This window comes from Carassius carassius, chromosome 19, assembly GCF_963082965.1.
Source record: "Carassius carassius chromosome 19, fCarCar2.1, whole genome shotgun sequence".
NCBI classification, from domain to species: Eukaryota; Metazoa; Chordata; class Actinopteri; order Cypriniformes; family Cyprinidae; genus Carassius; species Carassius carassius.
Window position 1 is genome coordinate 2496970 of NC_081773.1, and position 25943 is coordinate 2522912.

The window sequence follows — 25943 nt, forward strand, 5'->3', positions numbered from 1 at the left end:
GTTTTAGTCTAATCACCCAGGACGAGGCAAGGCAGAGGGAAACTCCTCAATCGCAGCCTAATCAAAATGCTCGTTTTAAACACTGACAGTCTCTCAACACGCGCCGCCGGATTGAAACCCCCTCCTCTCTCTCTCTCTCGCCGCGCCTGTCTGTAAATGGCGCTCAAAATACAGTAGATTTTCTCATTGAATGCAATCACATAATTCATCGTGGTGACAGAGTGTGTAAATGTTGTAGTGTGCACTGTACATCGGGAGGATTTCTCCTTGTGCTGTGACATCAGTGCGAGACCTGGTGTATGTGTCTGTCTAGTGCCTCAAGCACTTGTGTGCACTTACGCGGAAAAACGGTACAAATGCTCTCGATGCTTGTGGGAAAAATTAGAGCTGAGAACAGGCCAAGCTGTTCCTCTCAAAAACCTTTAAAACGTTTAAAATGAACGACTTGCTTTTTGTGTCGTCCGTCGGTGCAAAACTCACTGCCATGATGCAAAGGATTGTCAGGGTGTCACACTGAAAGAAATACTGGTGTAGGATCCACACAGAAATTTCTAATAAATTTCCCAAATAATTCGTAACTATTTTTACGTTTTGTCAAATTAGTGGTGAATTCGTATGAATTCGTAAGAACTCAATTAATTGTGTATTTTCATATGTTACACCCAGCCAATCACCGATCGGGTTATAGGTTTAAGGGTGAACCTACTTCAGCACCTTTATGGCATTCGAAATAGCATATGACCCTACTATATAAAACAGTATGTGAAAAAAGGTATGTCCTAATTTATAGTGCTCATCAAAGAGTAGTACTTCCGGCGTGATTCTGAAGTGTGCATATGATGGAAACTTTACTATCCCATGAGGCCATGGGAGAGGATTTATGGATGGCAGTGAAGTGACACAACTGATGCTGGTCACATGACAATGACAAGATGGCGAGGATGCATCCAGATTACATTCATACTACACACATTCATGCAATACAGAACATACACTTCTTGAGGTCGCAAAATAATCACTTATTCAAAAAAGTACCAACTCAAGAGAGTGTGATTTTAAAAGACAAAGCCATGCTTTTTCGGATGATAAATAATGGCACAAATACCAGTAAACTGACCACCGCAAAACAGTCAATCACCTCATTTTCACTTACAGACGGATAAATGTTGCGTTTGAAAGTGAAACTCCTACAAATGGATAATCAGTAAGTTCAGCTGCAAAAATTACTGTCCACACCTTTTCATCGCTTATGTTTCAATGTGTCTTCGGTAAATCCTGACAATATATTTTTTAATGCCAAAAAAGGGTTTGCGCTAGTGCATGCTGTTAGTAAATCAGGACCTTAGTTTAGGTTTTTCTTAAAATCATACATTTATTATTTAAATTCTTGTGAATTTGCAACTTATTTGGCAAATTGATAAATAGTTGTGTTTTCCCATAAATGCAGGTATTGTGTTCATAAACAGTGCAGGATGAATTAAGTTTAAATCTCAGGGTTATCAGTTTGTTCATTCACCTTTATGATTTTCTGTTCAAGTTTTTTTTTTTTTACTTTTTTTTTAAAGTTGTTCATGTCTTGATTTACTGAACAGTGTTGTAGATCAAAACCAACTGACTGTTCATTTAGGCAGTCAGAAAGATGAGCACTCAGTAATATAAAAGTGAAAGCCTGGATTACAGCGTGACAATGTGTTACATCACCTCTATGCACTTGTTAACATTCTTTTCAAACTGCCCCTGGGAAATAAAATTATTATAGTTATTGTTGCATGTGGACAGAATGTTATCTTACTAAGGACATATGTCTAATGCCACACCTGTACCACATCACAGAGCATCTCCCAGAGATACACTCTTAAAAATAAAGGGGCTTCACGATGCCATAGAAAAACCTTTTTGTCTAAATGGTTCCATGAACAACCTTTAACATCTGAAGAACTTTTCTGTTTCACAAAAGGTTCTTTGTGGCGAAAAAAGGTTCTTCAGATTATGAAAAGGTAAGAAAGAGATGCTTCTTTAAAGATCCTTTGACTGAATGGTTCCTTGTGGAACCAAAAAATGGTTATTCTATGGCATCGCTTGAAGCACCTTTTAAAGCACCTTTATTTTTAAGAGTGTATGTTGATGAAATATGAAATATGGTCAGCTTCCAGCAGCTCCAGAGGTGCCAGATGCTGAAATGTAAGATTTTGAGGTAAAGTACCACAAAACTCAGTTCAGGATGTGACTATATTAAGACATTTGAATCTACCACATTGGCTTTCTTCTTCATTGTTTGGCTTGATACCAACTCTGTGTAAACACAACGGGATTTCTGCACTTCTACAGGAGTGTAAGTCTCTGTAACATAACAGTCGTCTTCAGAAGTGTCTATAATTTCAAAGAGCTGCATTTGATACGCAGTCATGTGCAGGTGCCAGTGTCAGTAGTGATTATAGAAAGTGTGCATTTAGAGAAGCCAAGCACAACAGTGACGATCAGCCCATGTGAAAATGCATAGCTCTGGGGAGCTTTGGGCCATGCACAGGGCTTGAGCAAGAATAACAGAGCGGCATGGAAAGAGACTCATAATGTGTACCAGACTAAGGCAAATGAGATGGGAAGATTTCTACACTCACAGACAAACCACAATTCTCCAAGCTTAGTAGATCGTCGGTTAGCTACCGTGAAGCTCTTTCCGAACATGAGGCACGCAGAGGCTTCAGTTCTCAGCGCTCAGATCCCTAAACTCCTCTCTAATAGTTTTTGGAGGCTCAGAGTGAAAATAAATCCACTGTTTATACAGCCTTTTTGAAATCATTAGAGTACCAGAAAATCTCAGCAGGGTATAGGGTTGAGCAACATTTCCTTTACTTCAAAAGTCCTGCAAGAGCCTGCAATTGCAGTCCAACCGCTGCCTGGCTCCAATCACTTACTGATAAAACACACCCTCTGTTTGGTTACAGCCATACAGCCAGCAGCGGTTAAACCCATGAAACAACCATGACTATCATAGAGAGACACAACGAATGAGTGACACCCTCTTATGTCCAAAAGAATGATCTAAAAAGGGTTCAGATTTGTCCAGATGCTTAAATCTTACTTGATACATGTAACATGGTTGGTTTTCAATGGCCTAGTAAACTCCACTCTGCTAAATCTCTCATCAGATTCACATTTACTACTGCCAAGGTTAGGAGTAGTGTTGCTGTGCGACTCCAAATAATCACAAAGGGGGAATGCATTTGTATTGTCTTAGTGAAAGTGACGTGACATTCAGCCAAGTATGGTGACCCATACTCAGAATTTGTGTGCACAGTGGGCATTATTTATGCTGCGGCGCCCAGGGAGCAGTTTTGGGGTTCAGTGCCTTGCTCAAGGGCACCTCAGTCGTGGTATTGCCAGCACGAGACTCGAAACCACAACCCTAGGGTTAGGAGTCAAACTCTCTAACCACTAGGCCACGACTTCCCCAAAGTCCTGGTTAGTGGTTAGTGCCTGGTTATCTAAAAGAATTCTGCAAATTAGGGAAATGGCCCAAACAATTTAATTACACATAATGTAACTTGCACAGTGTAATTCTTGCAGGCTGTTTCTGAATGCTTAGTTAAGGCGGATACAGCAGATCACTGTAATCTGGCGTACTTTACTAGGACTGATGAGCATCGTCAAACCCAAAGAGATCCAAACACCAGAAATTGAATCATTTAATCATCATTCCTTAAATTACCGATAGCATGGATCAAACGAAAATGTACACAGACCAGTCTTAAAAAGATCACAATACAATAATATAATATCATATGGATTGCACATGGCAAATAGATATTTTCTGAATAAGACATAATCTTGACACAGAAAGGAGGTGTTTTCACGTAAGGTAGTAGACGAGTTCAGGGTTAAAATACCGTCTGGTTAAACTGGATTTGGGTGGTTAGTAAGTAAGATTTTCGCACTGAAATAACATGCAAAAGTGTTTGATTTCCAGTTTGAACCTAGTGTTAAATGTAATGCTGCAACAAACAATTATTTTGATACTAATAATCTAAGAATTATTAAATACTTACTAATTGTTGATTATTTTATCAATTAATCAGTAGGCTTTGGTGCAGTTGTGGTCTAATGGATAGAGAGTTGGACTTTGTGACTCGAAGGTTGTGAGTTTGAGTCTCAGGTTGGGCAGCAAATCACTAAAATTTTGAGTTATGCATATTCATATACATAAAAGCTGCTTCATAGCAGGAAATCAATCTGTAACTCTAACTGAGAGCCACACTGACACTGTTTAAAACTGAAAATCTGCTTGATTTAAAGCAGTCTATTGTATAAAGCGCTATATAAATAGACATGCCTGGACTTTCCTGGAGAGGCGATAGCAGATCTCGTGCAAACATATCCACATCACTATGATCAGATGCTCTCTTAACTGCTGTTTTCTCACTGCCATCATGTCTGTTGCTTGTGTTTTGAGTTAATGAGCTCATGTAAATAAAATGGTGAGTTGGTCGCTAAAAGTAAAGCATTTATTGAACTTCTTTTTACCCCAACCAAAGAATGAAAAATAATTTTTCTATTAGCATATCAGAGCCTTTGCATGATAGCATTTTTTTTTCACTTTCTCAGACTGCACTGGTTCAGCTTCATTTGCATCTCATGAGTGTCTTGTTCTATTGAATTGCATCTGGGAGTAATGAGTCCTCTGCACAATCTGACTTTGTTGCAACCTAGAATTAAACTGCTGGTTTCGTCAGGTAATTATTTTTATAAAAAAAGCTGGTTTGACACAATCTGCATTGTAAAATATGCTATACAAATAATGGTGACTTGACCTTACATAAGGTCGTATTAGATCAGACCATCCAACCACAAAAATATTTTTCAACAATGTTTTATTTTTATTTTAGTGTCATTGTTGTTGATAATGTCGATTATAATCTTTCCAACCCCAGTTGAATGTTTCATGTGAATCTTACGAGACTTTTCACAGATCGGAGTTTACCATCAATACATGACCTAGTAACACAGAACTAAACCCAAACGTGACCTCTGACAATCATGCTCATAACCAGCAGTTTTCGACACTAATCCTATAATCAATCTAAAATGACTTTTCCGGTTTGCCGTAAGGCATGAATGTCTGCATAACCTTTTATATAAAACCATGAAAAGCAGCACGTTCACACATATTCTGGGAGATATTTGTGCCAAAGCAAAGTTTTATGTTTTACACTCAACGCATTTGGCAAACGTTCATTTCGATGCAAGAAAAAGCGTGTTCCCACTACCATATAATCAGGAGATAAAAAGAAGAGCCCTGGATGTTGAAACATGTCCCTGCTGACACTGGATAAAACATTTCTATAATTACAAAACAAAGACAGAAATTGTTAATGGTTAAGCGGTGGAGCAACCATTTACACTCCGTGGAATCTGTTCAAGGAAAACAATGGCGGGAACAATGAAACAATGAAAACTGTGAGCCGTAAATTCATAAAAGATAAGTGTCTGTTTTATGGGCTGGTTTTCCAGATCTTTTCACAGGCTTTGTTTATGACAAAGATTTTTTAAAAAGGAGCTGGATATGGTTAAACATACAAGGAGCCATAAAATACAGCAATATCGCAATGAATATTTAGAATAATATAAGTGATGGCGTTATAAATCACATAAAAACGATATTTGATTCAGCATATTGGCTCAGTGGAAGCTCCAATAGGGATTTGTGGAGAAACATATTAAAAGAACTGACAAACTAAAGTGTATTCCAACTACACTCTATACATAATATGAGCAATCAATGTAAGACTGATCTGCAGTACTAGAACTTTTGGGTTTAAAATTTAATTAAAAAATGTAACCCAAAAGCTGGGTTAGTCCATATTTGACCCAAAGTTTGGTTGAAACAACCCAGCATTTTTTAGAGTGCATTGGTTTTCTCTGTAAAGTTTTCTTCAATGCTGGAAACTCAAAGTGCACTTGTACATGATGATACTGCTATTACACTATTCAAATGAAGAGCCTTTGGCTTTCAGACAATGGAAATGTGTTGTTATTTGGGTGGTTTCTTGTCAGGGACCACGGCGTCAACAGAAAAGTAGGTTAACCTCAAGAAATGCTTCACATATGAACTCATTACTACATATAGACTGGCTTTCATCCTCAGGACTGCACATCTGCAGCACGTGGATATACCCAAAGAAAACAATCACTTCCTGACAGACATCTGCATTGCACACAGCTCCAGAATAATGGTTTTCACCTGCAGTCTGAGGCGCACATGAGGACGCATAACACAGTGTAAAATATGAAAATCTCCAAGAGCCTTTCAAAAAGTTTCCAAAGGTAAGACTGACGCAGCCTGTCTCGCCTCACAAGGGCTGCTGAGCATCTGTCAGAAAATGGCCTCGGAGCTGCCTTGACACTTTTATTCCCGAGTCCAGCAGTAATGCCAAGCAAAGAGATCCACTAAACAATGAGTATAAGCGCTCTGTATTGTAACCCTGTCCCCTCCGCCTCAAACGGCACATCCACTAATCAGAGCTCTTCTCCAGTAATGGGAAAGTCAATGGCTGCATACAATCAGTAAACAAATTCTGCTATTTTTAAAAAGAGCCTCCGTCTCCATTTTAGTGCCGGCAATTTAAATTATTCTACCGTGTAACACCTTAATTGTGTAAGACAAAGACGATGTCGAGAGCACAAAAGAAACATGAGAGGAGCGTAATTTCTGTGCTGCCACGCAGAGATGACATGTGATAAGCATTGAGTGTGGACCGCTCCGCCGATGCCAAATGACAGTTTGTAGTTAGTCGCCATAATAAGGCTGAGACAAACAGTTTGTCTTTAAGCTGTTGTGAATGGCAGCCTCTTAATGAAGATAAAGAAATGCAGTTAGGAGCATATCAAAGTCTTGGATTTCATTATTGGCAGTTAAACAAAGCGGTTTTCATTTGCAGCATTTAAACATTGAGGGTTGCCTTTCAAGGATATTGATCTTTTTTTCAGAGAGATGGTTTTAATCCACTGTTTCTTCTGGGAATGCTGTATTTATTATGCTGTTGTTAGTGGCTGACTCTGACTTGCATTCAAAAGCCTATTAAACTCAGATTGGAGTTTTGTGGTTTTTGGCCCATGTCTGTTTACTTAGAGAACATTTGCATGCTAGTGCACTCCTAAAATATGACAAAATGAACTTTTAGAAGATTTGTACTGTATGTACAATAGGACACACTTCAATGGTTTCTTAAAAATGTTGCTGGTCAATTGACATCATCCAGTCCTCTTATTTTTAATTTTTTCAATTATTACAGCAGTTAGCCTGGATCTGGTTTTGGTTTCGAGTTGGATGGATGCTAGAGAGCCGTAACTAAACATACACTACCTTTCAAACGTTTGGCGTCAGTAAGGTTTTATTTCATTGATTGATTGAAATAAATTAATAAATAGATTTTATTAATCAAGGACACACTGAATTGATCAAAAGTGACAGTAAAGACTTTCATATTGTTTAAAAAAAAATACATGCTTTTGTTTTCAATTGAGGTTTCAATAAAAATCTTAAGCAACACAAGCGTTTTTAGAATTGATATTAATATTAATGTTTCTTTATCAGCAAATCAGCATATCAGAATGATTTCTGAAGGATCACGTGACACAGAAGACTGATAAAATAATGCTGAAAATTCATATTTGCATCATAGAATTAAATTATAGTTATTTTAAATTGTAGTAATATTTCACTATATTGCAGTTTTACTGTATTTTGCATAAACGTCTTGTGTTAAAGTACTTAATAATAAAAAATAAAAACATTTGAAAAATCTTAACAGACCCAAAATTTTGAACAATAGTGAAGGTAGCAAAGCTGTTTCCTGATCTGACCTGACTGTAAAAATAATCCAACATTCCTTTAACACTTTTAGTCAGCAGCTTGTGAAGGCAACTAATGTACAAAAGAGTAGCAGCTTGAGCATTATATAACTTCTTTATGAGTATCTGCACAGTTTAATGTGACTCTTTTATCGTGCAAACTTCTTTCTGACCAAAACTCCACACTCTGAATCATGTCGGCCCTTTGAGATTTCGTGTTAAGCAACATGCCAACATGTGGGTGCACTTTTGTGGATATATTTCTGAAGACTCCTGCAAACTGCTGCGATGAGTAACCTCCATGACGAGGTAGCCATAAAACTATAGGGAGTCACTGCATTGCTCACGGTTGCTGTGTGAGAAGGAACAGGTGCAGTCCCATCCCGAACTCGGCCAGACAGACGCTCTCAATCATGACTCAACTCCGAACATAAAACTATTGCGTGACAGGAAGCCTTTACATAGCGCACACACCTTCTTGACAGAAAAACATACATTACATACAGCACATCCCACACAGAGAAACCATCAGAGAAAACCGAGACAAGAAATCTCATCAACAATATCACCCACTTCTGAGCCCAGAAATTTTTTTTTTAAATATATATATTTTTTTTAAATACAGGCGTTCAGTGTGGAGCCTACTGAATATTTTAATAAATTTTGGGGCTGTCAATATCGCAATATCCACAATAAAAGTTTTTGTTTAGATAATAATATATGGGAAAAATATGTAATATATTTATATATAATATAAATCATATATATATATATAAATAAAACAAGATATATACATGTGTGTGTTTACAAATACATTTAAATATGCACATACATATACTGTATTATGTAAATACAAACTTCTTTCGTGGAAGCAATTAATCATGATTAAGCAATTTGACAATTTAAATTAAATAAGATACAAAATTAAATACAAAATATAAAATCAAGCATTTATTTATTTTTACCAAATTTCTCACTTAAAGGAACACTCCACTTTTTTTTAAAATAGGCTCATTTTCCATCTCCTCTAGAGTTAAACAGTTGAGTCTTACTGTTTTCTAATCCATTCTGCTGATCTCTGGGTCTGACAGTAGCACTTTTAGCTTAGCTTAGTGTCACAAGGTGACGATCTTTAGGGGCGGAACCAAAATTCGGGAAGTTTGGTTCCGCCCGGAAGTGTTTCCGCCCGGACCGGAAAAACAGAACACCGGAACTTCCGGTAGCGCCGTAAGAAGGAAAATCAGGGAATTCGATGCACCTGTGCCTAGTTAGGGACAGCGGTTGGTGATTGGAGGATACGCTGGACAAGGCAGTACTTAAGGCCAAGTTATTTTACAGTCTGGGAAGCTCTCTTTGGTGTGTGTGAAGCACTGGGTTGTGCCCGTCTTGGTACGCTGCTGGTAGCTGTCTAACTCTCTCTCTCCCTCAGGCTGGAATTGTATGATTGTGAAGACATCGCGAACCTTAAAGGTTGAGAAGTGAACAGATTATACGGCGAACTGAGACGACGTGAAAAAGGGGATTGGAAGTGGCATTGATGTGAGTACTAAGAGCCAGTCGAAAGTGCCCTGTATATTGACCTGGCGTTGTGTAGATCTCTCCAGGAGGAGGAGGGTGGCCCTACCCCTAATATAGTGTGGTGGGAGAGCCGAAGGAATACTTATTGAAGTAGTCGCAACGACGACATCACTAGCTAGGCCGCATATTCCATCGCCAGATCCGAACCAAGCGAAGTGAAGGAAGACGGGTGTCCTTTCCGTACACTGAGTGTGGTGGGTGAGTCTTCGTGCTGTGAAAACCTATAATTTTGACGTGGTGTTGTATATTGCTGTGGGCTGCTGTGTATTGCCGTGTGTCCTGTCAGATAAACCCCCGCCTTCACGCACTTCGGCGTGGGAGGACAAGGAGATTGCTGGTCCTGGCCTAGTCCAGTACAGTATATGTTGTGAGCGTGCTTCAGATCTCCGGAGATAGCACGGTACGCTGTGTCCAGCCCAGAGGTGAAAGCCATCCAAAGCAGAGTAACTGTGTTTTGTGTCTAAGTTGATACCTGTGGAGAGGAAAGGAAAGAGAGTGAGTAACACAAGGAGAAACAGAGGAAACCTGTACTTACAGTGCGCTGTGTTCAGCCCAGAGGTGAGAGCCATTCAAAGCAAACTAACGGTGCTATTGTGCCCAAGTTGATATCTGTGGAGAGAAAAGGAGAGAGAGGGAATAACACGAGGAGGAATAGAGCGAACCCTGTACTTACAGTACGCTGTGTCCAGCCCAGAGGTGAGAGCCATTCAAAGCAAACTAACTGTGCTATTGTGCCCAAGTTGATACCTGTGGAGAGAAAAGGAGAGAGAGTGAATAACACGAGGAGGAATAGAGCGAACCCTGTACTTACAGTACGCTGTGTCCAGCCCAGAGGTGAGAGCCATTCAAAGCAAACTAACTGTGCTATTGTGCCCAAGTTGATACCTGTGGAGAGGAAAGGAGAGAGAGAGTGAATAACACGAGGAGGAATAGAGCGAACCCTGTACTTACAGTACGCTGTGTCCAGCCCAGAGGTGAGAGCCATTCAAAGCAAACTAACTGTGCTATTGTGCCCAAGTTGATACCTGTGGAGAGAAAAGGAGAGAGAGTGGGTAACACGAGGAGAGACTGAGGGAACCTGTACTTACGCCGCTGCCTGTGGAGAAAGAGAAAGCGAGTGAGCACCCAAGGAACGAACTGTGTGAACCAGTACTTACTGTGAGCTGTAATCAGCGAAGAGGTGAGAGCAAAACCAAGCTGAACTAACTGTGCCTGTGTGTCCCAGCCGCTGCCTGTGGAGAAAGAGAAAGCGAGTGAGCACCCAAGGAACGAACTGTGTGAACCAGTACTTACTGTGAGCTGTAATCAGCGAAGAGGTGAGAGCAAAACCAAGCTGAACTAACTGTGCCTGTGTGTCCCAGCCGTTGCCTGTGGAGAAAGAGAAAGAGCGTGAGCACCCAAGGAACGAACTGGGTGAATCAGTACTTACTGTGAGCTGTAATCAGCGAAGAGCTGTTGCCTGTGGAGGAAGAGAAAGAGAGTGGGCACCTCGAGAACGAACTGAGTGAACCAGTACTTACCGTGAGCTGTATTCAGCGAAGAGGAGGAAGAAGGAGGGCGCTACGGATACCTAAGACTCAGGCCGGGGCCCGAGCCCCACGCCCCGGATCCCCGTGGCCCCCTTGCTCCCTGACCTCTTCCCGGCCATAGCCCATCTGGAGGGCCGAGTCAGAGTTTAGTTTTAATTGCCTTTTCCCTATTCCCTAAGCTATTTTTAAATATTTAAATAAAGATTGTTTTATCACTTACTTGTTCTCGTGTTGCTTGGCCATTGGGTCGGGTTTGGGGACCTCCTCGAGGTGGAAGTTGAGAAGGGGTGTGGCTTAGTTAAAGCATAGCCAGCCCCTGGGTGTGACAGATTTGGCGTAGTCGGCAGGGTTTCCACCTCGAGTTGAGTAACCAAGGTCGTCCAATGACCGACAACGCGGGGCTTTCAGCCCAACCCCGTGCCATGCCCGTTTTTATGGGGAGCCCCTGGATTCAAAAATATGGGGGGACAGAATCCGAGGTACGATTGTCTGAATGGAAGGCTCAACTAGAGTACTTGGCCGACCTACAGGGCCTTAGTGCAGCCCAGCGGCTTCAATTTGTGTTAAACTCCCTGGATGGAGAAGCGCGGCGAGAGGTGCATGCCGCCCCCGAAGCCGTTAGAGCCAACGCCCAAACCGTGTTCCAGTTCCTCACTGAACAGTATGGTGACCACACCCCCGTAGCTGTCCTTCGCTCCCAGTTCTTCAATTGTAAGCAGGGCCCCCGCCAACCGATTAGAGCTTTCGCCCTGAGGTTGCGAGAGCAATTCGCCCGACTACAGACCCGTCGGGACCACGGGTTGGGAGATGGAGAGACTCTATTGCGGGACCAGTTTCTTCTGGGGTTGAAGGAGGGTCCGGTGAGACAGAGCCTACGTATCCAGTTTCGAAGGGACCCGGGTCTTACGTTCGAAGATCTGAAGAAAGAGGCACTGGCCCTGGAAGGTGATGAGACTGAGGTGAGTGGTTCCCCAGTGTGTGCGGTTGTCAGTGAAGTAGCACCAGCACAACCCGGAGGCCCTGACTGGAAGCAAGCACTGAAGGCTGAACTTTTGAAAGATGTCCGCGATCAGATGTCTGAACTGTCTAAAGCCCTCGTAGGAGAATTGCGCCAAGGACGGGCGCGGGAGGGACCACGGCCGGCGCCCCGAGACCGAGTGTACTCAGAGGGAGGCCGAGAGCCGTTCAGGCGCCCGAACCACTTTAACCGGCCCCGTTTCGAATGGGACGAGCAAGGGCGACCCATCTGCAACCGCTGTGGCAAACCAGGTCACTATAGCCGCCAGTGTGGGCCCCGCAGGGCGTCAGAAGGGGGTTTTTAGGTCGGCCGGCCACTGTGGGTCGTGTGGCCGGGACCCCTCGAGAAGACCCTGGAAGAGGATATGGCTCTAGGAGCCAGATGATTGGGCGTAGCCCCGTGGCGAAGGTGAGAGTGTGCGGCAAGGAGATTCAATGCCTGGTAGACACAGGCTCCCAAGTGACGTTGTTTGCTGAGAGTTTATCCGAAGAAGTGTTTGGGAAACAAGGGGCACCAGGGGCGGAGGCCCCCTGGCTTACTCTGAAGGGCGCAAACGGCCTCGACATCCCATATATTGGCTACCGATTGACGGACCTAGAGGTTCACGGAGTGATGGTCCCCCAGAAAGGTGTGATTATCGTGCAAGACCATTGTCTGGGTGCACATCGAGCCCTGTTGGGCATGAATGTCCTCGCTGATTGCTGGGAAGAGCTATTTCGGGCTAGGCCCGTATCGAAGATACCACCTGCAGAGAGGCCCAAGTGGGAGTGTGTGGTAGCTGACTGTCGAAGGGTGCAAATGAGCCAAGTCCGCAGGGAACAGGAAGAGGTAGGAAGAGTGATGTGTCGTTTTGCTTTGTCTGTCCCCGCAAAAAGTGAGGCTGTTGTGTGGGCGCGAGTACCGCCCCGAAGAGCGGGCCCAGAAGAGTGGGTGCTGGTGGAGCCCCATGTGGATTGTCCACAAGTGGAAGTGGCACGAGGACTATCGACGGTCCGGCGGGGGAGAGTCCCCGTGAGGATACGGAATGTACATCCATACGCGGTGCAACTACATCGGCACCAACGATTAGCCCGTCTGACAACGGTTACATCCCACCAAGTAAGGGAAGAGAGGGATATTAGTTTTCGTCAGGTGTGCCCCACTGTCATCGAGGTGGCCCTGACACAAGTGGACACCCCATGGGGTGGTATGGAGAGGAGTGTGCCGAGCCACCTGGCGGGTGAGTCGTTACAAGGGGAGGATTTAGAGCAGGCACAGACACAGAAGTTACAGGCCCTCCTTCGGAGATGGCAGCATGTGTTCGCCACCCACGATGAAGACTACGGATGCACCCAGGTGGTACAACATCATATACCTACCGGGGATGCAGGGCCCAGCCGGGAGAGGTATCGCCCAATTCCGCCCACTTTGTATACCGAGGTACGTACACTCCTGCAAGGCATGCTGAAGCAAGGAGTTGTTAGGGAAAGCAGCAGCCCGTGGGCGGCCCCCATAGTGCTGGTGCAAAAGAAGACGGGGGCTTGGAGATTCTGCGTGGACTACCGTAAGCTGAACCTCGTGACTAAGAAAGACGCTTTCCCTTTGCCACGGATCGAAGATTCGCTTGCCAGCCTCACGCAGTCGGCATGGTACTCTACCCTAGATTTGGCCAGTGGCTACTGGCAGGTGCAGGTGGCCGAAGCAGACCGGGAGAAGACTGCCTTTACAACCCCGTTTGGACTATTTGAATGGGACCGGATGCCTTTCGGGCTCTGTAACGCTCCGGCCACCTTCCAGCGGCTGATGCAGCGGTGCTTGGGAGGTCAGTTAATGGAGTCAGTATTAGTTTACCTGGATGATGTGATTGTCTACTCCCCAGATTTTGATTCACACCTGAGGCACCTCGAGGAAGTCTTTCGGGCCATGGAGAAGTACGGATTGAAACTACAGCCCAATAAGTGTCACTTACTACGGAGAGAAGTCAACTTTCTGGGCCACGTGGTCAGTGCGGCTGGAGTGTCCGTAGATCCTGGAAAGGTATCGGCCGTGAAGGACTGGAAGGCCCCGAGGACAGTGAGGCAAGTGCGATCCTTTTTAGGATTTGTGGGATACTATAGGCGTTTCATAAAGGACTTTTCAAAAATTGCTAAACCCCTTAATCAGTTGCTGGTTGGCACAGGTCGTAACCGGGGCCGGGGGTCGCCCAACGTAGACTGGGATGCAAATTGTGAGTCGGCGTTCCAGACATTGAAGCAGGAGCTGCTACAGGCCCCTATCTTGGCATACGCAGATTTCACAAAACCATTCCTTTTGTATACAGATGCCAGCAATCTCGGGCTGGGAGCGGTGTTGGCTCAACGGCAGGACGGAGTTGAGAGGGTCATCGCGTACGCCAGCCGGAGCCTCCACCCAGCCGAGAGGAACGATGCGAACTATAGTTCTTTCAAATTGGAGCTGCTGGCGTTGAAGTGGGCCCTAAGTGAGAAATTTAAAGACTACCTCTGGGGTGCCAAGGTGACGATCATTACAGACAATAACCCATTAGTACACTTACAGACGGCGAAGCTGGGAGCCGTGGAGCAGCGGTGGGTGGCCCAACTGGCCAACTTTGACTATCAACTACAGTACCGACCAGGGCGTGAACACATGAACGCGGACGTCCTCTCAAGGCTGCCCGAAGCGGAAAGCCCCGGAGGGGCCAGCCCGGAGGAGGGCTATATGGTAGGAGCAGTAGAGGCACCAGGCAGCAGACAAGAGGCCGTGCCTGAGAACTGGGGATGGGATCCCCGTCGGTGGAGGGAGAGACAGGCCAGGGATCAAGATGTGCGGCTGGTAAGAGAATGGCTGGAACAGGGCCGACGGCTGACGCCAGCGGAGAGGTTAGCCCAGACGGATACTGGGAGGAGGCTGCTGGGGCAATGGGACAGGCTGGAGCTGAGAGATGGCGTTTTGTGCAGAAGGGTCAGTGACCCGAAGTTGGGCGAAGAAGTACGCCAGATCGTGGTACCCGCAGATGAGGTAACGGCTTTAGTTTCGGCGTACCACAACCAGTTGGGGCATCAGGGACAGGAGAGGACCGTGTCCCTGCTTAGGAGATTCTTCTTTTGGCCCGGGCTAGAGGCATCGGTGCACGCCCTAATTCAAGCTTGCCCGAGATGCATATTGTTTAAGTCCAGACGGGAGGTCCGAGCGCCAATGGTACCCATCCATGCGAAGGCCCCCCTTCATATCATGGCTATGGACTTCTTGACACTGGGCCGACCACGAGATCGCTACCAGAACATCTTGGTAATAACGGATTTGTTCACAAAGTACGCTTGGGCTATCCCCACCCTCGACCAGACTGCAACCACCACCGCTACAGTTTTATGGCGGGCCGTCTTCCAGACGTTCGGATGCCCGGAGTTTCTGCACTCCGATCAAGGAGCCAACTTTGAGTCCAGGGTAATTAGAGAACTATGCCAGTTGTACGGTTGCACGAAAACTCACACCACTTCGTATCATCCTCAGGGGAACGGCGGCTGTGAGAGATTCAATCAGACCCTATTGGGGCTGCTGGGGACCTTGGACCAACAACGGCAGGACGATTGGGTGAGTGCCTTGCCAAACCTCCTACAGGCCTATAACAACAGTATACATAGTACTACGGGTTACGCTCCCACTTACCTGATGTTTGGCAGACACATACGAATGCCTACTGACCTGGTCCTAGGAGTGATAGCCGACCAAGAGGAAGCAAGTGTAACGGAGTGGGTGGGGCGCCATCACCAGCGCTTGCATTTCGCCTACGAGCAGGTGTCGAAAAGGATACAGACGGCAGGAGAGAAAAGTAAGCGGTTGTATGATCGGACTGCTAGAGAAGCCCCTCTACTGCCAGGAGAGAGGGTGTTGGTGAGAGATAATCGGCGGCAGGGGAAGGGGAAACTGAGTGACCGTTGGGAGGCCACCCCTTATGTAGTCTGCCGGCAGCAGAGGCCGGGGCAGCCGGTCTATACCATCCGGCCAGAAGGGAAGTCAGGCCCCGACCGTGTGGTGCACCGGAACATGATTCGCCCATGCCCTAACTACCCTGAAGCCGTGGAAGAAGTCCCCACGGAACCTGTACCAGCGGCCCCCTGGATTGAAGGTTGGGCTGTGGTACCAGGGAGACCCGTGGTGGCACCACCCCCGATCGCCCCGAGAGAACCAGAAGCAGCCCCTGAACAAGCTGAGCCCGATTCACCAGTGAGACGATCCCAGCGAGAGAACCGAGGCCGACCCCCTGCCCGCTATGGGGAGTGGACAGCCCGAGGACGTTCTAGGGACTAGAACGGATTGGCGGGGGAGGATGTCACAAGGTGACGATCTTTAGGGGCGGAACCAAAATTCGGGAAGTTTGGTTCCGCCCGGAAGTGTTTCCGCCCGGACCGGAAAAACAGAACACCGGAACTTCCGGTAGCGCCGTAAGAAGGAAAATCAGGGAATTCGATGCACCTGTGCCTAGTTAGGGACAGCGGTTGGTGATTGGAGGATACGCTGGACAAGGCAGTACTTAAGGCCAAGTTATTTTACAGTCTGGGAAGCTCTCTTTGGTGTGTGTGAAGCACTGGGTTGTGCCCGTCTTGGTACGCTGCTGGTAGCTGTCTAACTCTCTCTCTCCCTCAGGCTGGAATTGTATGATTGTGAAGACATCGCGAACCTTAAAGGTTGAGAAGTGAACAGATTATACGGCGAACTGAGACGACGTGAAAAAGGGGATTGGAAGTGGCATTGATGTGAGTACTAAGAGCCAGTCGAAAGTGCCCTGTATATTGACCTGGCGTTGTGTAGATCTCTCCAGGAGGAGGAGGGTGGCCCTACCCCTAATATAGTGTGGTGGGAGAGCCGAAGGAATACTTATTGAAGTAGTCGCAACGACGACATCACTAGCTAGGCCGCATATTCCATCGCCAGATCCGAACCAAGCGAAGTGAAGGAAGACGGGTGTCCTTTCCGTACACTGAGTGTGGTGGGTGAGTCTTCGTGCTGTGAAAACCTATAATTTTGACGTGGTGTTGTATATTGCTGTGGGCTGCTGTGTATTGCCGTGTGTCCTGTCAGATAAACCCCCGCCTTCACGCACTTCGGCGTGGGAGGACAAGGAGATTGCTGGTCCTGGCCTAGTCCAGTACAGTATATGTTGTGAGCGTGCTTCAGATCTCCGGAGATAGCACGGTACGCTGTGTCCAGCCCAGAGGTGAAAGCCATCCAAAGCAGAGTAACTGTGTTTTGTGTCTAAGTTGATACCTGTGGAGAGGAAAGGAAAGAGAGTGAGTAACACAAGGAGAAACAGAGGAAACCTGTACTTACAGTGCGCTGTGTTCAGCCCAGAGGTGAGAGCCATTCAAAGCAAACTAACGGTGCTATTGTGCCCAAGTTGATATCTGTGGAGAGAAAAGGAGAGAGAGGGAATAACACGAGGAGGAATAGAGCGAACCCTGTACTTACAGTACGCTGTGTCCAGCCCAGAGGTGAGAGCCATTCAAAGCAAACTAACTGTGCTATTGTGCCCAAGTTGATACCTGTGGAGAGAAAAGGAGAGAGAGTGAATAACACGAGGAGGAATAGAGCGAACCCTGTACTTACAGTACGCTGTGTCCAGCCCAGAGGTGAGAGCCATTCAAAGCAAACTAACTGTGCTATTGTGCCCAAGTTGATACCTGTGGAGAGGAAAGGAGAGAGAGAGTGAATAACACGAGGAGGAATAGAGCGAACCCTGTACTTACAGTACGCTGTGTCCAGCCCAGAGGTGAGAGCCATTCAAAGCAAACTAACTGTGCTATTGTGCCCAAGTTGATACCTGTGGAGAGAAAAGGAGAGAGAGTGGGTAACACGAGGAGAGACTGAGGGAACCTGTACTTACGCCGCTGCCTGTGGAGAAAGAGAAAGCGAGTGAGCACCCAAGGAACGAACTGTGTGAACCAGTACTTACTGTGAGCTGTAATCAGCGAAGAGGTGAGAGCAAAACCAAGCTGAACTAACTGTGCCTGTGTGTCCCAGCCGCTGCCTGTGGAGAAAGAGAAAGCGAGTGAGCACCCAAGGAACGAACTGTGTGAACCAGTACTTACTGTGAGCTGTAATCAGCGAAGAGGTGAGAGCAAAACCAAGCTGAACTAACTGTGCCTGTGTGTCCCAGCCGTTGCCTGTGGAGAAAGAGAAAGAGCGTGAGCACCCAAGGAACGAACTGGGTGAATCAGTACTTACTGTGAGCTGTAATCAGCGAAGAGCTGTTGCCTGTGGAGGAAGAGAAAGAGAGTGGGCACCTCGAGAACGAACTGAGTGAACCAGTACTTACCGTGAGCTGTATTCAGCGAAGAGGAGGAAGAAGGAGGGCGCTACGGATACCTAAGACTCAGGCCGGGGCCCGAGCCCCACGCCCCGGATCCCCGTGGCCCCCTTGCTCCCTGACCTCTTCCCGGCCATAGCCCATCTGGAGGGCCGAGTCAGAGTTTAGTTTTAATTGCCTTTTCCCTATTCCCTAAGCTATTTTTAAATATTTAAATAAAGATTGTTTTATCACTTACTTGTTCTCGTGTTGCTTGGCCATTGGGTCGGGTTTGGGGACCTCCTCGAGGTGGAAGTTGAGAAGGGGTGTGGCTTAGTTAAAGCATAGCCAGCCCCTGGGTGTGACATTAGCATACATCATTGAATCTGATTAGACTGTTTGCATCTCGCAGAAAAATGACCAAAGAGTTTCGATATTTTACCTATTTAAAACTTGACTCTTCTGTAGGGTTGCTTTCATCAACGAAAATTATGACTGAATATCGTCGTCAACGACCCTTTATCACGTGACAAAAACGAGACGAGATGCAACAAAAAATCCTGGTCATGTGACGATGACTATAATCAAAGTCCTTTTAGGCAAATCGTGCCACTCGGCCGCCATCTTGGCAACGCCTCCGGGCAGCTATTTCAGAATAACAAGACCAGCTCCTATCTAAATGAATGGGCAGAGAGTCAGAACTGCACTTTCACTGGTCACTGGGACATAAAAACAGCATGTATAGAAACAGCAGTAAAATATGATAAAAATCGCTGAAAGATTTTGATGACTTTGCCCCAAAATAAGGTTTAAAACGCCTTTTTCCCCACAGGTTATACCTTTACTACGCATGTGCAAGGGTTCCTCAACTGTGCGCATACATCAGCGGAACCAGACGATAGGCTTAAATGTTTCCCGGCTTGACTGTTAAAAGCAGATGATTGGCTTTCCAGTGGGATGTGTGGGACATGTGCATTAACCGCCATCTTTGCCGTTACGGGTTTTCCTTATATAGTTGTATTGAGGATTGAAGAAGTGGCATGTCTCTTATAAACTGTCTCTGCTATAATTAAATGTATAATGCAATATTGTTGATGAATAAAAACGAGACTAAATGTGGTTTACAAAATAAAAACTATGCTAAAATGTCTCTTCATTTTCGTTGAACAAAATATTATAACGTTATTTCATCTCGTTTAGTCGCGTTATTATTATTATTTTGCAGTATTTGTGTTTTCTGTGTCTCACTTCAGGGGCTGCATCAGGTCGCACTGCGCAGACGCAGGCGACGTCACTTCCTTAAGCCCCACTCGTGACATTATTTAAAAGACGTCAACAAACTAAGTCTGACACAGTGGAAGGGACTTATGTGTTTAAATCTAAAATGTTTGGCTGATAAAATAAATATTGTAAATTCAAATCAGAGCGTTTTTTGAACCTCTTTGGTCATTTTTGAGCGAGATGCTAACGGTCTAATCAGATTCAATGATCTATGCTAAGCTAAGCTAAAAGTGCTACTGTCAGACCCAGAGATCGACTGAATTGATTCGAAAACGGTGAAACTCAACTGTTTAACTCTGGGGAGATGGAAAATTTGCCTATTTTCAAAAATAGCGGCATGTTCCCTTAAAAGCACACTTATCAAGCAAATAAATAGATAAATGTATACATGTTAGTGAAACATGGTTGTAGTTAATGATATGGATCATCTAAATGCATTTTGGAGCCATCTATAGGAAAGTGGCCCAGTGGGTGCTGGTCAAAAAAAAAATCAAGTTAGCAATGAAAGATTATAATTGTTTGATTAATAATTTTTATAGCATTGACAGAACTCCAAAAAGCATACGGCCTGATATATTTATTTCTTAATCTTTTCCTTTCATTCTTGCACCTTAATTGACTATGTCTGGGGCAGAAAGAAAGCTTTCTCTCTCACAGCGTGAGACAGAAAAACCCCATACCTGGCAGGTGTGTGTGTGTTGTGAGGAGGGCAAAAGGCAGCGTTGGTGGTGCCTGGATTCAGTGTTTTTATCTGGCTCAGTGATGCGGAAGAGAAAGACTTGAGATGCGGCGCGCTGTTGTGTCGAGCTGACTTCCTGAAAACAGAGACACAGCGCACACACTGACATGAGGGTCATAGGAACTGTATAGACACTAAAGAACATTGTCTCATTTCCAAAAGACAAAGAAAAATAACATATGAATCCGAACTGACGCTCTGCTATTATTCCAGCACAAAGCCTGATAACAAGGCCTTTAATCCCATAATAGATCTGTTGGATTTGGGATTCAGGGGTAAATAGTTTGTGCGGGTGGAGTTGTGGAGTGAGACCACGGCCTCATGTTGAGCAGGATGAGCGATTTCTGCAGCAGCTGAAGAGTCCTTCACTCGGGGAAGGGTGTCTCCTCCTCACCTGCTGCTGGGAATGAGAATCACTGCTTGGTTGAGACGCAGAAACCAATAGGGCTGAAATTGCTTTAGATTGATGACATAGGGCTCGAGGTCTTTCTCTGTCCAGAATAACGCATCCAATCTGACAGCAGAATATAATTCAAGGGCACTTTAAGATTGACCTCTAAAGTAATGAAGGAACCTTTCTGTAAACAGCTGAATAAAACACTGCAAGGCCCCTCAAATCTGCTTGGACTTGCTAAAGATGGCCAAGAAAGTGAGAGCCATGATATCATAATACACAGTCATATAGACTGATATACATATATATATATATGTAAGTCGCTTTGGATAAAAGTGTCTGCTAAATGAATAAATGTAAATGTAAATATATGTATGCATATACAGTATATTTAAAAATTTTTGGTTTGATTATACACACACACACAATCCAACCAAAAATTATTCAGACACCAGACATTTTTTTATAGTGAGTGCAGGGTGCTACAGTTCATTTATGTAAGTGAGGATTGCAAAATAAATTGTGACATACTGCACCCAAAAATTCTTTATACAGTCGACTACCAGTAAAATGTATAAAAATGTGTTTAACTCTGAGTTCTTGTCATATTTTATTAACCATTTTCCAAACTATAAGCTAAATTGTTAAAGATGTCTGAATAAATTTGGTTGGATTATATATATATATATATATATATATATATATATATATATATAGGATCATGCCACTGAAGACTGGAGTAATGATGCTGAATGCTGAAAATCCATCTTTGCATCATAGGAATAAATTACATTTTCAAATATAAACAAATAGAAAAACTGTACCAATATTTTAAAATATTACTATTTTATTGTATTTCTAATCAAATAAATGCATACTTGGTGAGCAGAGGAGAAGAGGGAAAAAAAACATCATACCCCTTGCAAATAAAGTAGTGTTTGCACTATGCTTCATTGATGGTATCAGATGGAAATGCCATAGATTGGATTTCCATACTGACACGGTGCTTAAAAGGGCCCTTAAATAAAAATAAGACAGATTTGCCTTCATCTTTACGGCAACATGACGCTATGATGTAGCAACAGCATCTTAGCATCCTCATACACCATGATATTTAAATCACAGAATCGGTGCTCTCTTTTTGTAAAAGCTGTGTAAGCAGTTTAATTACATCTTTCTATTTGTAACAAGTTCACAGCAAACCGCTCGCGTCTCACGAGATCTCGAGTCCAAACCCAATTGGTCAGAGCCGTCAGTCACACGGTCACTACAGAGATGAGCAGTGGTGGACCACAGCACCTCTTCTCCACACAACCCATCCCTCTTCACCACAAATTACAGGCGACAGCCTCGTCGTGTAGCGCTCGAGCGCTTTTCGCTCGGCACCTGTTGGCGCGTGTGTTTATCTGAGCTGGATCCTGACAGAACCAGCCTCTCTTGATTGCGACTGCAATGACAGACACGTTTCGGCTCAGAAACGCAACCTCACGTGCTAAATGCATTGCTTGGGGATTTTTTTTCTTTCTTGTTTTTTTTTTGGTAAAGCTGCTAATGCAAAAAAAAAGCATAAAAAATAAATTCAGTATTTTTTTATTATAAATTATATATAACTAATATATAAAAAAAACATTAAATATAATTATAATATAAATTTGAATTCATAAATAAAATGTCGAAAAAATATAAATTTGAATACATAAAAAAACGTGGAAAAATAGCAAGATAGTAGGCTATCCCGCAGTTAAATATCCCAAGACGGCATTAACATTAACAAACACCTTGAGGATGTAAGAAACAATAAAATCGTATGGCATACATATGCAAATTTCCAAGAAGTAGTCATGCATTCTGTGCGCAGTGTCACTGTTGCTCTATTGTGACAGGCGGAAAATAGATAACATTCACTGGCCATTTAAGAACAAACACGACATCCTTCGACATGACCCGCGCGCTGCTCAGAGCGATCCTCCACTGGCTCTTCGTCTGTGAGCAAATTATGAAATTATATAATGTGCACGGATAAGATCACCATGTTTGGATACTGAAATGGACACAGAAGGCTGTAACTCCAGTGATCTGTTCCTCCTGTTTTTCAGATAGAGAGAGAGAGAGAGATGTGAAATAAAAAACCCTAAAACGCTTCTTCATCTGACACTACAGTTTATAAACACGACCAATTTGACAAGTGTTAGTTTAATACGCGACTGGTTTAATTGCATAGTGTCAGCAGTTATATTAATAGCTGTCCTGCCGTAAAATCCGACGTACAGAGGAATTGCAGGTTTATTTGGAAGCGAATGTCACCGGTGACCTTTGCGCTTTCACTAAAACAATAGCCCCATATCCAACAGAGATGTGTATAGCTATGTGAATAAACTAGCAAATGTATTGTATGAATGAATCTGCAAAACTCGTGATTTCATCTGTGTCTTCGTTTTACTAAATCTACCAACTGAAATAATTGAGGGAAAATGTTCTGCTTGGAAGCACAAAGGCGTTTCTCTTCACTGCGCTTTGTTTTGCGCCTCCACGTTCACAAACCTCGCGTCCATTCATATGGCTTTATTAAAAAAAAAATAACACAGTTGCACAGATGAAGACTTAGTCCTCAGTGTTTGCTTAGAGCCTTGAATCACGGTGAGCTCATTTAACATGCTTTAACCTGTCAACGGACTTAACAAGCGTTTGTTCTATTGTCAAAATCATGAAGTGCACAAACACAAGATTTTGCTTCTATTGGCCACAGAACAGTTTTTTCCAGATAGAGATATTTAATCACAAAACCAACGTGCGAGGTGCACCGACAAGTGACATTTGCAAGAAAAAAACATCAACTGACATTGAGTTAATATTTGTTTTGACACTCTTTGAATTGTTAGGGGGAGGAAACCAGGATGTTTGGGGTGATCAAGTGAAGGACCTGTAGTAGAGAGGGATTTAAAATGAGCCAGATTAGTTAATTATCCACAAATGCGCTTTTCCTCTTAAGGGTGGGGACAAATTAATCCCAGCGGCAACCGAGAAAGAGTCTCCTCTGAAAAGCCTTCTCTCCCTGCTTCTGTGGAATACAGGGCTTCTGGAGCGGCCCAGACCCTTTTAATGAATAGGTCCGGATTAATCATTCATCTCGCGCTGTTTAACGCTGTGATGGATCTATATCGTCACTCAGGCTCGAGACAATAGATGCACAGCGTTTTGTTCTTACCAAATAAATCACTCACATTGTTTAAGGTACATTGATCAATCTAATGACTTGTAATAGGCTCCTAATTGCCACAGAAAAGTGCTCGCAAGCCAAAAGCCGGACTGTGCTTTTTAATACAATCCGAGGTTTAATTTATATGCAGAGCTTAAGGTCCGGTTCGTTTTGATGATCAGAATGAGCCTAAACTAAATTAAAATTATGATAGTATGCACTGACATCTAAGTCGCTTACTTTTAAACGAAAGACCTGATTTTTATTTCCTTCTTCTTCCAAAAAATAAACAAAAATGAATGTAGGTTTAACAAATTAGCCTACATAAAATTTTAATGTGCCGTTTAATGTTTATTTTCTTTCTGACTTTATAATAAAATGTAGCTTTATTTATATTATTCTGTTTGACACATAAATGGTAACATTAGCAATCAATCCACAATTTAAAAGAAACCACTCAAAGTGAATATATTAATTTCTATATTATTCGTGAGTAGTTTGTTTATTGGCCTGTTTTCTTCAGCGTCTCATATTGGACACATTTCGCCTGAACTGGTAAGAAAAGCACTTCAGATGCCTCAGTTTTATTTCATTTGCAGCAGTGTGAATAGACAAGCAGTCATGTCTAAATATCTCACCTAAACCTATCCGAGCTCGGGCCAATTTGTTGACGCTGAACAGACGTTTAATAGTGTTAATTGTTCCTCCGTCAATTTGCAGTGATTTGCGGAAATCCAGCGATTCTGGAGCCTCCAGCACTTGGATTTGAATAGATTGTTTTATATTTCCCAGCTCTCTCCATAGGAGGGAATTTAAAGCGCAGCGCTTCGGAGTAAATTGCATCCAGCCTCACTGGCAGCGTTCAGTCGCTATAATGGAGCATTATTTGGTCATTTTGAATACAGTAATGCACAGCGTTTCGGCGGGGCCATTCTCAAGAAAATTGCTTTAACTTTTAAAAGGAGGGGATTCACTCCAAAGCAGGCCATTGTTATATTGTCATTATAGCCTTAAATGTTTTAACAAGCAGCGCAAGACACTGCTAATGCATTGATCTTTTTATATAAAAAAGAATTACTGAGAAAGAAGAAAATAAAAATGGTCATAATTAATTATTTGATCTGTTATTTATCCAAAAGATTGGTGTGTGTATATATATATATATATATATATATATATATATATATATATATATATATATATATATATATATATATAGTTTTTATTTAATTCTGTACAATTTAGCGCTCAAACTTTGCATTAAGAATTCATGGGCTATATAAATTATAATAATAAATATTTTGTAAAAATTTTTTACGGTTTTTGAGTCATGTGCTCGCGTGTTCTGAAGGTATGGCGCGAGGGTGAGCGCGCGCATTAACACCCCAAACCCTAACCTGCGCCCCCCAACATCCCTCCCTCTTTCTCTCTCACACACCAAACAATCTCAACAAAAGTCTAACACACCTGTTGTGGGATCAGTGGTGCCCCTCCGTCCTCTTCCTCCGAGATCCATCCTTGCATTTAATCGACTGGCTCTAATTTGAAAGTTCGACACATTTGTAATATTTGGAATTTTCAATAAGTACAAAGCATGACAAAAACATTCTTCAATTTAAAAAATAACAGCATTAATTAGCCTAATAAATAAAAAGACAAGGACGCTGACATTGCATGATGCTTATGATTTTGTATCCTCTCAAAACAATAGCCTATCACCTTATAATAACGCGAACGAGCCTAAACAGAAATATCATCGTGGTTTTAATCCATGCATCAAATAAAAAATTAACTACCTACAAAATAACAACATCATTAAAATAATAACGCGGTCACAGCTGCAGACGGTTACGCGCGTGAACCTTTAATTTTAAGCATATCCGTTTGCAAACCGACACACAAAACAGACATGAATATCATGCATAAAATCAAGATGAGCCGCTTACCATCGAAGGATGCCTATTAAATATCAAAATGAGCTGAGCACTATATAGTCTGTGCAGATTCTGCGCCTTGATGGCCATATGTGTGTATATATGTATAAAACGATGAAAAATATCTGATGGCTTAGCTATTGCTTGACAGTGGGATCAGTATC

At 43.5% G+C, this 25943-nt stretch overlaps 1 long non-coding RNA gene across 1 annotated transcript in view; it reads right to left on the reverse strand.

The window, feature by feature from the left end:
- Positions 1–25943, reverse strand: part of LOC132094636 (uncharacterized) — a 37461-nt gene extending 11518 nt beyond the window's left edge. The window contains exons 1-2 of the long non-coding RNA XR_009422364.1: positions 25792–25943; positions 25313–25383 (exon numbers count right to left, since the gene is read on the reverse strand). This is a non-coding gene — a long non-coding RNA (uncharacterized LOC132094636). The remainder of the gene's footprint in view (positions 1–25312; positions 25384–25791) is intronic.